Source organism: Cyprinodon tularosa, unplaced genomic scaffold (genome assembly GCF_016077235.1).
Source record: "Cyprinodon tularosa strain WSP-4 unplaced genomic scaffold, ASM1607723v1 ctg427, whole genome shotgun sequence".
Classification (NCBI taxonomy): Eukaryota; Metazoa; Chordata; class Actinopteri; order Cyprinodontiformes; family Cyprinodontidae; genus Cyprinodon; species Cyprinodon tularosa.
The window spans coordinates 462,293-475,941 of NW_024039149.1; the positions used below are offsets into that span (position 1 = coordinate 462,293).

Sequence of the window (13,649 nt, forward strand, 5' to 3'; positions counted from 1 at the left end):
ATATGGCTCAAAGTATCGGTCAATCTGTTCAGCTTTGCACTCATTTCACAGCTTCGTGTTTCAGAGACACAGACGCTCCTAAACTGAGAAACAGTCACTGGATCTGCTAAATAAAAGGTTTTTTATTTTTTAGAGGAATTTCCTGAACTACATATTAAATGTGTAATTATATATCCATGTTCTGGTTCTGATGTTCTGAGGGGATCAGAGTCGGACCAGTGGGGGAAAAAACTGCCCTTCATCGGGTTCTCCTGTGACACAAAGCTTTTTCACCTAAAGAGGTTGATTATGTCTCAGTATCTTTCTTTCATTTCAGAGTTTTGCCATTTCTTCCCCATTAAAGTATCTTCCATCTTCCTACAAAAGGAAAAAGGACGATCCTGTGAAAAATCCCCAAACACCTTTGAAGAGATGCCATCTTCAGCGCAGATTAAATAGCAGCCAGGGCTGCAAATGAGGTGCTTAAGCAGCGTGAGCCGTCGCTGCCCGCTGCCAAAGTGACACCCCCCTTCCCTGCTTCCAAAGAGCTCCTTTACCTCCATTTGTTCAGACGGCTTTGCCATTTGGCTGTCTCCATGGCAACGCCTCAACACCGGCCCGTTAACCGCATGGCAATAATGAAGCGTGGTGGCGGCCTACTGACTGATTCGTCATTATTCCCAGCGCGTGTCTGGCGCTGGAAGTGAGACGGCGAGTGTGGGAGGAAGTTCTGGTTCTGGGCGGGCAGTGGTCGGCGTTTTTTTAGGATCTAATAAATGCTGATCTGTAGATATAAAGGAAGGATGATCAGCTCCGTCCACCTGGAACCCTCCGTTTTTTAGAGCTCTGCGTTTAGCAGAGCAACAGTAGAGGTGACGATCTGATCCGTTTATTGCGATAAATCGCCACTTTCCCCCTACAAACAACAGCCTGTTCCCAAAGGTTTGCGATCTGCTTCCACTCATCTGCACTCAGACAGCAAAAAGGGAACAACTTCTTCCATACCAACAGATTCTCATTAGATCTGAAGTCTTAGGCCCCGTCCACACGAAGTCAAACCCTGGCCTAAACGCACAAATTTTTCACCAAACCAGCCTCTCATCCATACGAAGCCGGCGTTTCGGGGGTCTGTAAACGATCTTTTTTTTATTCAGCCTTCAGAGTGGGAAGATTTTGAAACGCCGTTTTCGCGTTTCCATCTTTAAGCTGTAACCGCATTTTTTTTCTTACACGCATGCGTCATAGCGTCGCCTCTAAACACGCATGCGCGACACAGAATCACAACAACAATGGCGCCGCACTGTGTTGAATGGCTGCTGCTCATGCTACTCACCCTGCTGTCGGGCTTACAACAGAATCTTCTTCTTCTGGAATATCTCCAGGAAGAACAGAGCAATATCGACCACATAGTTCAGCACCTGAATTTGACCGAACCACGAAAATGGACCCGCAGGGCAACCATGTATAAATATTACTGCGCATGCCCAACATTTCGTCGCCTATTTTTGCTTTGGCACCACAGCGCCCCTTACAGGCCTGGCATTCAGTTTGCAGCGTTTTCATGCATTCGTGTGGACGATCACATTTATTTTACGTCTCCGTCTTTACGACAAACGTTCTGGAAAATATTAGCGTTTCGTGTTCGTTTTGACTTCGTGTGGACGGGGCCTTAGAATCCAGGCCAGCAGGTTTAGTTTCTCCCAGTAGAAACTGGAGGAAAGTTCTGGTAATTGATTGGATTTTGGAGAATTGGGACAGTTCCATTGAAAAGTCAACTCACCATATCCACCAGGCGACATACGTTGAAATCCTTATGAGAATAAACACGGTGACACAGATTAATAACTTCAGGGTTTGTACAGGTGCTGGTCATAAAATTAGAATATCATGAAAAAGTAGATTGATTTCAGTAATTCCATTTAAAAAGTGAAACTTGTATATTATATTCATACATTACATACAAACTCATATATTTCAGATGTTTATTTTGTTTAATTTTGATGATTACAAATGACAACAAATGAAAATCTCAAATTCATCATATCAGAAAATTAGAATATTGTGAAAAGGTTCAAAATTGATGGCCCCTGGTGCCACACTCTAATCAGCTAATTAACTCAAACCACCTGCAAAAGCCTTTAAATGGTCTTTCAGTCCAGTTCTATAGGCTACACAATCATGGGGAAGACTGCTGACTTGACAGTTGTCCAAAAGACGACCATCGACACCTTGCACAAGGAGGGCAAGACACAAAAGGTCATCGCTAAAGAGGCTGGCTGTTCACAGAGCTCAGTGTCCAAGCACATTAATAGAGAGGCGAAGGGAAGGAAAAGATGTGGTCGAAAAAAGTGTACAAGCAAGAGAGATAACCGCACCCTGGAGAGGATTGTGAAACAAAACCCATTCAAAAATGTGGGGGAGATTCACAAAGAGTGGACTGCAGCTGGAGTGAGTGCTTCAAGAACCACCACACACAGACGTATGAAAGACATGGGTTTCTGCTGTCGCATTCCTTGTGTCAAGCCACTCTTGAACCACAGACAGCGTCAGAAGCGTCTTGTCTGGGCTAAAGAGAAACAGGACTGGACTGCTGGTGAGTGGTCCAAAGTCATGTTCTCTGATGAAAGTAAATTTTGCATTTCCTTTGGAAATCAAGGTCCCAGAGTCTGGAGGAAAAGAAGAGAGGCACTTCATCCACGTTGCTTGAAGTCCAGTGTAAAGTTTCCACAGTCAGTGATGGTTTGGGGTGCCATGTCATCTGCTGGTGTTGGTCCATTGTGTTTTCTGAGGTCCAGGGTCAACGCAGCCACATACCAGGAAGTTTTAGAGCACTTCATGCTTCCTGCAGCTGACCAACTTTTTGGAGATGCAGATTTCATTTTCCAACAGGACTTGGCACCTGCACACAGTGCCAAAGCTACCAGTACCTGGTTGAAGGACCATGGTATCCCTGTTCTTAATTGGACAGCAAACTCTCCTGACCTTAACCCCATAGAAAATCTATGGGGTATTGTGAAGAAGAAGATGCAATACACCAGACCCAACAATTCAGAAGAGCTAAAAGCCACTATTAGAGCAACCTGAGCTATCATAACACCTGAGCAGTGCCACAGACTGATCGACTCCATGCCACGCCGCATTGCTGCAGTAATACAGGCCAAAGGAGGCCCAACTAAATACTGAGTGCTGTACATGCTCATACTTTTCATGTTCATACTTTTCAGTTGGCCAACATTTCTATAAATCCTTTGTTTTTATTGGTCTTCAGTAATATTCTAATTTTCTGATATGATGAATTTGAGATTTTCATTTGTTGTCATTTGTAATCATCAAAATTAAACAAAATAAACATCTGAAATATATGAGTTTGTATGTAATGTATGAATATAATATACAAGTTTCACTTTTTAAATGGAATTACTGAAATCAATCTACTTTTTCATGATATTCTAATTTTATGACCAGCACCTGTACACCTTTTCCAAAGTCAAAATCAAGCACTTTTCAAGCACTTTCAAGATCCATTTCAAAACTTTTTCCAGCACCTTACACCACCACTAGTTGTCAGCCGGAACCAGTTTTGCGCGGATGACAGCCGGGGGGAATTACTCCTCTGCCATGGCGTAGTAATATAACCAACCACAGGGTGTCGCAATTCAGTATTATCAGCCGTAGAGTTATCAATGCTGTTTTAAGGTCTGGGCCTGGCAATGAATTAAAACTTCGTTTTTTTTGGAACGTTGGCGGCCGCCTCGCCAAGATAGTGCTGCGGGAAACACTGCAATACTAACATTACATTATCACACCGTACTCTCAGTCACCCAGTAACTTAGCCTGTGAATTCCTAGCTAGCAGTTACTAGCGTAAACAAATAGGCGCTAACGTTAACGTGAACTAGGCTACTTCAGTTGGCTAACTTAAAAGTCTATGACTGACTCTTCATGTGACTCGAGAGCGCAGACTCGCCCATTGGGGAAAGCTGCACATCTTTTTTGCAGACTTTACAAGAGGCAACTCGTGGGGTTTGTCCCCGTTTAATCCATAATTTGTATTTTTCATCTTCCAGCCAACGTTCATTGAAACGACAACCTCCCGGCATGGTGCAGTAGTGGTTTCATGGGGGCGGAGTCACACGTGGAAATAGACTGGCAGATCGCAGTCACACATAAGAGAGCAGGTTTCATTGTCGGGCTCTCCAACATTTTATTTCTCCATTTAATAAACACACGATTCAGTTAGATAGGTATTTGTTGCAAAATAAATAGTTACAATTTCAAGCATTTTCAAGCATTTCATCCAAAATATAAGCACTTTTCAAACCTTGAAAACACAACGTCAAAATTCAAGCATTTTCAAGGATTTCCAGCACCTGAACGAACCCTGTAACTTATATGTTATTAAGTCTATGTAATACAAATCTAGATGAATGAATAACTATTAGTCACAAAACTTGCAAATTAAAAACTGTGCTGAATCACTGCACCATGTACAAACCTGCCAGGTTTATAGATATTTAACCTCAAGGTTTTTACTGGATCTGGGCCTGATTAAGGCAACATATTCACCAAAAAAAAGAAAAAAAGCTTTCCGGTAAATTTGACCTTCCAAGTTTCTTCCGACTGAAAAAAAAAAAACATGGAAAAATCCTGGAAAAAAACCACCAGATGGAGTAAATTTCCAAACCTGCAGGCCACAGCTAATGACTTAAAGCTTAAAGGAAAATTCCGTTCAGCGAGGAATAATCAATGGATCATTATCTAAACCTAAACAGAATAAGTTTGTGGTGATTTAATGAATTTAGCGTTAATCAGTAAAAAATAAAAACAATAATTTTCATCGCGATCACCGAGTCTGGGAGCGGCCATTTTTGCCCAAATATAGACAAAACCCCTCCCTCCTGCCATCTTCTGGCAGTGACGTCACGGTGCGGTAAGCCTAGCGCCATTCTCCCTGCTTTACAAGCTAAATCAATGGGAACTACTAGACACATCTAACCTGACTCCGCCAGATGGATTTGCTCCGTATATCCATCTGGAAACCTTCAGTTGAAGTAATTTTGGGAAGGGGCTAAAATACTGGTTAGCTGATTGGCCTATGTTGGTGATAGACGGGCCAAATAAACCAATCAGATCAACGAAGCATATGACGTACTAACAGAGCGACGACAAAAACACAAACACAAGCCAGGCTACTCTTGCCGAAACCAGTGGGGAGAAGAGCAAAAACATCTTTTCCTCTGAGAAAAGCCTCCAGAGCAGTGTTTTGCTCTTCTTTCAGTGAAGAAATACTCTGTAATTCCCATAAAACTTGCTCGATAGCCACGCTAACGCTAGTTTCGTCGGCTGAAGCCGCCATGTTCTTTAGACTGAACTGTCGCGCTTCTCGTTGCGTCACACCTCAACCCGCCTCAAAGCCAACGCTGATTGGACGTTCGTTTGGTGAACGGCTCCAAATTATCTTCAACGGAGAGTCTGCAGACTGATTAGCGAGTGAAACCTTGAAAGCTCGCGAGATCAGGATGGTCTCACGAGGCTAAGACACATCTGCAATCAACAACAATTATTGAAGATTTCCAGAGGACTTCACCATTGAAATTCACCAGAGCTATAGTGAAACTGACAATGCCCACGTGCATGGCAGCTGGATGCTGGAATACATAGAATAAAAGAGTTATTCCACCTTTCTGATTCCTGATCCTCCACGGACGGGTTGGTCGTTGGATCGCCAACTTGAAGAGGGAGGATTTGCCATCGAACTTCTGGCCAGAGAAAAAACCCGTAATATGTAGCCAACATTTGGAAGAAGAATGTTTTCAAGATGACTTGGATAATAGCGCGTTGTGACAAACACCAGATACAGCACTGGGACTTGATCAACAGCCGATACCGCACCGTGACGTCACTAACCAGTAGGTGGCAGTAGTGTTCTTTGACAAACATGGATGCCTCCAGTAAAGCACATTCACATGGAAATTACTCTGAATTAAAAACACTGATCATTTATTGAACAGGATGGAATAATTTCAGATTTAAAGAACTTTCAGAAGTTTGAATTCTGAATATGAGGAACTTTTCCTTTAAGGTTCATCACATTAGGTGCATTTAGTCACCTGAAGAGTTGGTGTTGGAAAAGTTATCTGACAAAATCTTCTTTGCTAAAACTGAGATTAAATCATCCAGCTGTAGAGATAGATCCATTATCCGTTATCCTTTGTTAATGTTTAATGTGATTTGCTAATAAATGGTCCAATTTTGTTAAAGTTTAGACTTGAGTAACATTTGTCATCATTAGATTAATCAGTCATTGAATAAATGATCGGCTGGTTTGGATTCTGCAGACATGGTTGGGATCTTCTAATGGGAGCGGGATCAACCAGCTTTAGATGGGGGGGGGGGGGGGGGGGGGGGGGGGGGGCAACATGTCCCTTCATCCCAGCTCTGCCCTCAGCTTCCTGTTTCGGTTACGTTTCCCCACTATGACACCTGTGTAAACAGAGCCACACTGCCAGCCTGGTCATTTCTAACCCATTTATAGATTAATTGGCCAAGAAGATTTCAGCCAATCGGGCGCAAATTTAAAACAAGCTACTATAAACAGAGAAGAGTGAAGAGTCCAGATAACATCCCACTCTGATGCGTCGTCCCGCTTCCCTCCCATCACGTGTTCACCTAGTATGGTGGATGGAGTAGACCAACTTTAAAAGACGATAAATGCTGGTTTGCAAGGTGGAGGAATGGTTAGGGTAAAATTCCCTCCTTTTGCACAGAGCAGAGTTGGTTACAGTGGAGTTCAGGAGCCACTGACACAGGTGGGTTTATTAAACTGTTAATTGTTCACAATCTTACATCTTTAGAGTTTCTATCCATCTATCTATCTATATACTAGGGCTGCAACAACGAATCGATAAAATCGACTTTTAAAAGCGTTGGCAACGAATTTCATCATCGATTAGTTGTGTCGCGCGATTAATGCGTCATCTGCCGCCGCCGTCATCACATCCACTTGACTGAAGCGGGGGAAGAAGAAAAAATATGGCAGAGCGTGTCAGCGCTGCAGGTGCAGTGTTGCCAACTCAGCGACTTTTCAGACCCCTCCAGCGACTATTTTTCAAAAAAGCGACTAGCGACAAATCTGGCGACTTTTTATGGTGGCACTGGCGGCTTCTGGAGACTCTTACGTGAAAGCATGTATCGTTCCTACTCTGCCGTGGGGCGCCTCCCCCCGCTCCCGCAAGAGTCCCTCTCAGCGCTGCAGTCAGAGCCTCAGCGTCCAGACTGCAAATGAAGCGCGCATGCACCGGGATTGACGGCGCAAATTGATCACAATAATTAAAATAGCCTGCGCTTTGTAAAGTCAAAAAAGTCTTAACATGCAACTTTTGTAAAAACAAATGAACATGGCACGGAACCACCATGTTTGTTTGGTTTTAAAGTGGGGAAACGTAACGTTAGTTTCTCAGGTAGCTCATCTGATGCTTTCCTTACCGTGTTAGTAGGTTACAGACAGTGATAAGGTTGGCTACTTATTTCACTTTTAATTTCATTTGAATTAGCTTAAGCAGCGTTTATATTTTCTTTATAAATAAATTAACTTGCAATTTATGAGGGCAAGGCTTTTAAAGTTTAAATCTTCTGGCAAAGACAAAGTAAAGAAGATCCTGCAATTTATGGAAGTAAAGCAGAATAAAATCCAGCAAGATCAGTAATATGTCAATTAATTATCTGCCACATTCCCATGTAAATATCTTACTTTGGAGGATGTGTTTTTTAGCACCCCTAGTTCTCTCATTTTTATTCCAAATACAATTTATAATTTGAATCACAGGGCTATTTTTATCTCTATGGTTCAGTATTTTCTCAAGCAGCAACTTTAACTGCTATACTTTCCTGTCTTAAAAGGCAGAACTCTTCTAGTCTAAAAAAACCTCATTTGTTGAAATGGGGGGGGCCTATTGTTTGAACCCCTTAGGGGCTTTAAAAAACAAAAATGTCTTTTTTTGCACTTTATGAAACAAAGTAGCCTATATTTTGTGGATGTACAGCTACATTTCTCATGTAAGTTTGCGTAGTTTTAACACAAACATTTATTTTTCATATTGCACCAGTACAGTTAATGAGCAACCTGTACTTGTGTGCTTGTTTGTTCTGTCTAAAATGTTTATTTTGGAATAAAGAGGTTAATATAAAAAATATTTTTTGTCCGATTCATCGATTAATCGAAAAAAAGAATCGGCCGATTCATCGATTTTTAAAATAATCTTTAGTTGCAGCCCTACTATATACACTACTGTAAAAAATGACAGGAACACTGTAATCAGAGTATAGCATCAAGTTAATTAAACTTGTGGGCAGTGTTGGGTAAGTTACTTTAAAAATGTAATCCGTTACAGTTACAAGTTACCTTGTTTAAAATGTAATTGTAGTGTAACTTTTTCGATCACTTTTAAAAAGTAATGTAACTAATTACTTTTGATTACTTTAAGGTTTTAATGAGTACCGACCCATGTTCAACATTTAATTTTTGAGAACTGAATGTGAACCTTAAAAAAGCACTAAGCTGAGAGGGAATTGCTGACAGGCGATCACAGGATGTCCACAAGAATAGATGCCAGCAGCAGGCATGGAAGGTTTTCTCAGACTCCTCTCATCTGGCCATACTCTTTTCTGTTCCTCCCCCAGGCTCTACCATTTACGCAGTTTGCAGACCAACACAAGCAGGTTCAGAAACCTCCTTAAATTTCCAGCGCTGGAAGGCTGTCATTTTTGATGCGCTGCTTGAGCTGAAATAGAACCGCCCGCTCGCTTGCTGTTCCTCAAGGAGGCTCCACCAGCACAGAATGGATAATCAGAGTGGCAAATATGATAGAGACAAGGAGCCGTAGCGCGAAACGGCGATACAGGGCGCAAAGCAATAAAATATCATTACAGTGAACCCTCGTTTATCGCGGGGGTTACGTTCCTAAAAGAACGCGATAGGTGAAATCCGTGAAGTAGAAACCTTTATTTTTTTTTATTTATTATACAATGAAATACTCCATAAAACATTGAAATCAAGGAACAAAAACTTTTTACAGGCCCAAGCATTTGTTAAACAAATAAAAGTACGGTATAAACGTTGCTGTTGTCTGTTTTTTTATTTTTTTATTCTAGTATTAAATGATTACATTTAAACAAGTGAGACTTCGACTTTATCTTAGTTGTCTTAATTTCCCTCTCTTACTTGGTTTTGTTTTTTCTTATTTTTTTTTATTTTTCTTACTGCTTTTTTTAAATCTTTGAGTTTGTCTTGTGTTGTGGTGATAATTGTGTTTTATAATCTGCTTAAATGACCTGTACAGCGCTTTGATTTTAGCTTTGGCTGACTGAAAGCGCTTTATAAATAAAGTTGAGTTGAGTTGAGTTGAACAATAGAAAATATGAAATACCACAACACTGAGGTGAATGTGGAATGTGAATGTGGAACTACTGCACTGTACTGTAAAATAATATAGTTATCAATAAATAAGTAATATTTTAATCATCAATACGAACTGAAGGGTTAATATTGCGGGGATCAGCACCGCCCCGTCGTGATGGATTGGAACGGGAGAAAATGAAAAATGATTATGAAAAAAAATACAAAGTACAGTAGGACCAATAGTGACTGACATGTACAGTACAGTATTTCACTGCTGTTCTGACGGAGCCGCTGCATCCTGATTGCTCTGTGGCGTTTTTTTCTTCTAAAGCCTGCGGTGCAGATGTGTTTTTTGGAGAGAAGAACATAGTTATCAGTAGTTGTTGTCGCTCTTTTTTCTTCTGGGCCAAAAGATCCTTATAATCGACATGCCACCATTAAGATGTTTGACAATAAAGTTTAACAATGCATGATGCAAATCCGTGAAGCAGCGATACCGTGAAAAGTGAACCGCGTTATAGCGAGGGTTCACTGTATATATTTCGCAGAGGTTTTTCTTTATATTTTTTAAAAAATGTAACTAAATTTGTAATTCTTAATATTTTCGGAAGTAACCGTAACTGAATTACATATTTTCTCATTGTAACTGTAACGAATTACAGTTACTCTGTTTTTGTAATTAAATTACGTAACGTCGCTACATGTAATCCGTTACTCTCCAACACTGCTTGTGGGATATTGATTTGGTCGGGTCAGTAGCAGAGGGGGTTGTTAATCAGTTTCAGCTGCTTTGGTGTTAATGAAATGAACAACAGGTGCACTAGAGGGTCAACAACGAGACGACCATCAAAACAGGAATGGTTTAACAGGTGGAGGCTGCTGACATTTTTCCCCTCCTCATCTTTTCTGACTCTTTTTCACCAGTTCTGCATTTGGCTAGGCTCACTGTCACTACTGTTAGCATGAGGTGCTACCTGGACCCTACAGAGGTTGCACAGGCAGTCCAACTCCTCCAGGATGGTGCATCAATACGTACCATTGCCGGAAGGTTTGCTGTGTCTCCCAGCACAATAATTTTCCTGTTGAATAAATCAAACGCACCCTATGGGGTAAAACAATGGTCAATAAAAGTGTAAACAATGGGTCTAATTTATAAATGTAAGTTAATTAATGTCAGTCCCAAACCTGGAGTCCAATAAAAGTATTGAGTCCTAAAGGTAAAGGCCAATTCATGCTTCTGATGCATAGCCTCTGCAACCGTCAAATCTGTCTGTGCTTGACCACGCCCCCCGCGCAGAGGTTCGGCAACCGTTGTCGCGCACCTAAAAAAAAAATCCTGACTAGCCGTGGGACGGTCGCAAACCTGCGCAGACCTCTAGCGGAAGTGCACAGCTGTTATTGGTCCTTGGTATGCCTTTCCGGCTGTCTGTGTTGTCGCCCTTATCGATTCCGTGCCGGAGCGCGCCATTTTAAATACCGAGGAACAACTACGACGAAAGGTTAATCGGTCTTTTTGCCAACTCCATTAACAGAACCTTTTCCTCTTCGATGTCTAGCAACTCTAGATCTCCGTGACCGTGACATCTTGCAGCTGCGCCATTGCTGTTTTGGAAGATAAACACTCCCGTCGGCACCGCTGAAGTTCTCACGAGTTCTGGAATCGGCTCCCCCTAGTGCTTTGGCGGGAAACTGCTGCGCGTCCCTAGAAATTCCAGACCGACGGTGCAGAAGCAAACCAGCCAAACTGGTTCCTGACCAGACCCAGGCGACATTAGACGTGTGCGGCTGAAGAAGTCTGATCTAAAGGCTGTTTTTATTTCTCCTGTGAAAATAAAGTCACCATCCCTGATTTAGCCCAAAACTTTATTCCCGTTCTTTTCCCTCTGAAGTTCAGCTTTGGATTGTCTTGTTCCTCTATTAAACATAAAGTATGGTGGCCAAACATCCTCTTTTGCCCAGATATGTCCAGTTTTTACGCTCTATCCAGGGCGTCCGGAGGGGGATTATGAATTCCTAAAAATGTGTAATGTGTAAACGATTATTCCTAAAAATAATCGTTTTGTATCGATGCATCGATCCAAAAGCCGACGATCCGATGCATTGACACGTCCGCAAGATAATCATCGATTCATGTTTTTTTTTTTCCTCCGGTCTATTTTTATCCATTTGCTCCTGGGCGTAATTCTCCTCCCGTGCTGCGGTGGCGCTAAATCTATTTTGCCCTCCTACCGCGCTTCCTGGTTATACTCTTACAGCAGTTTGTTGCAGCAAGCTTCACACAGACATTTTTAAATTATGCTCAGTATTGAAGCGTGGTCTGAGCTACACGCTGTGGGTCTAGATACGGCCGAGGCGGCGAGGAAGTGGGGACGAGTTTAGTCCGACGACGGAGGGACAATGGGGCAAAAAGAGCGGAGATTCATCTGGAAAAAGGGTCCCAGCGTTCTCGCGCACCTCGCTCTTCTAGCGGGTCAAACTTCACGAGTTGTTTTCCGCAATTTCGGTCATAAAAACAAAACAAGCCGGCCTCCTGTCTGGTGCACTGTTTGCGGTCAGCTACAATCTGGGAGAGGAGCAGCGGAGCGTTTCTCAAGGGGGCGGTGACGTCGACACTGGAGCCTTCTTCTTCTTCTTTTTTTTTAATGGCGGTTGGCAAACAACTTATAGGTGCATTACCGCCACCTTCCAGAATGGAGTATGGACCAGACAAACTATTATATTCTCCCTAAAATACCCGTTCTTCTTAGAAAATTAAAAATACTACCAAAAACTACATCCCCAGATGACCTTTGAAACAATTCCCTTATATGTAGTTTATTTTTATTCCTGTCTAACTCTCTAAGCAACATCTCTCTTTCCTGAGTATATTTATTACATTCTAAAAAAATATGTTGGACAGTTTCTCTGGAGCCGAGGTATTGCATTGAACTCATTACACTGATATTGTGCAGTATTTTTTGATGCAACTTTTCTACTTCTGTTATTTGCTGTTGTTTCTAAAGAAAATGCATAATGATATTACAGCTTTCATTGATTTATTTCAAACTTGAAACTTTGTTTAGCCTGTAAGGTGTAAAAAAATAAAAATAAAAAAATAAAATAATAAATAACCGATTAATCGAATCGAATCGTGGTGTATTCTTGAGTATCGAAAATAATCGAATCGTTGGGTCAGGAAATCGATACTGAATCAAATCGCCATGATGGATGTGATTTACACCCCTAGTTTTCAGGGTTCATGGGATCATAATGGTCATATGCTTAAATCGACTTGCGGCACAAAATACTCTGGTACTTTGCTGCCTGATGCGATTCTCCAGGGTTGGGAGGGTCTAGCGAGACCCAACACACCCACACCAACACATGGGGAACAGAGCAACCAGCATTGGATACAAAATGCCGAAACAAAAGTGCAGCATCACAGGTGAACGGCAAAAATTTTTTTTAAATATGCACGTATTGCCTGGGTCATGTCGAGTGGGAGGCTGAGTGTTTTAGTGTCGGAGGACGTTGTAAAAAGGTTATTTGTTGAAGCTGTATTTTCTAATACAGAAGAGGCCATATTTAGATCGTTATATCATTTTATTCATGGATTTTAAAATAGAGCTATCGTGTTGTTGGTTGTTACAGATTGGGTTTTACTAAAGAAGTTATTTTTTTACTATTTACTTATAACAAAGCATGTTCATTAACCTCTGAGAAGCCCGTCTGAATCCATCGCTAGGCAAAGTGTCTTCCTTTGGTCACCCTAATATAAAGATACAGGGAGGACTACTGCAGATTAAACAAAGCATCAGATTCCAGGCTGGGCTTCCAAGATATTCTGGTTAATTAAATTCTATTCAGTTTATTTCTATAGCTCCAATTCACATCATGTCATCTCAGGTCACTTTCCAGTTCACCAGATCATCCAGTCAGATCGATTCAAAGTTTTCTATCAAAGAAAAACCAGCTGATTGCATCGACCCATTGACTCTTCAGCAATCCCTCACACTAAGCATGCTTGTAGCGACAGTGGAGAGGAAAACTCCCTTTGAACAGGAAGAAACCTCCAGCAGAACCAGGCTCAGTGTGAGCGGCCATCTGCTGAGGCCCACTGGGGTTCAAGGAGACAGAAGCAGACATAGAAAAAGAAGCATAGATACAAAAGGCAACTGTCAACCAGCTCCACAGGCGGCCCCGTCCAGGAAACACACAGCCAGGCAGACGAGCTCCGAGCCAGCTCCCATGTCAGAGGATGAAGAGAGCACATCCAGTTAGTCACAGTCAGAGAA

The 13,649-nt window shown here is 41.8% G+C and overlaps 1 protein-coding gene across 1 annotated transcript in view; it reads right to left on the bottom strand.

Moving 5' to 3' along the window:
• mllt3 (MLLT3 super elongation complex subunit) overlaps nt 1-13,649 on the bottom strand; it is a 102,346-nt gene that overhangs the window by 85,506 nt on the left and 3,191 nt on the right. The window lies entirely within an intron of this gene.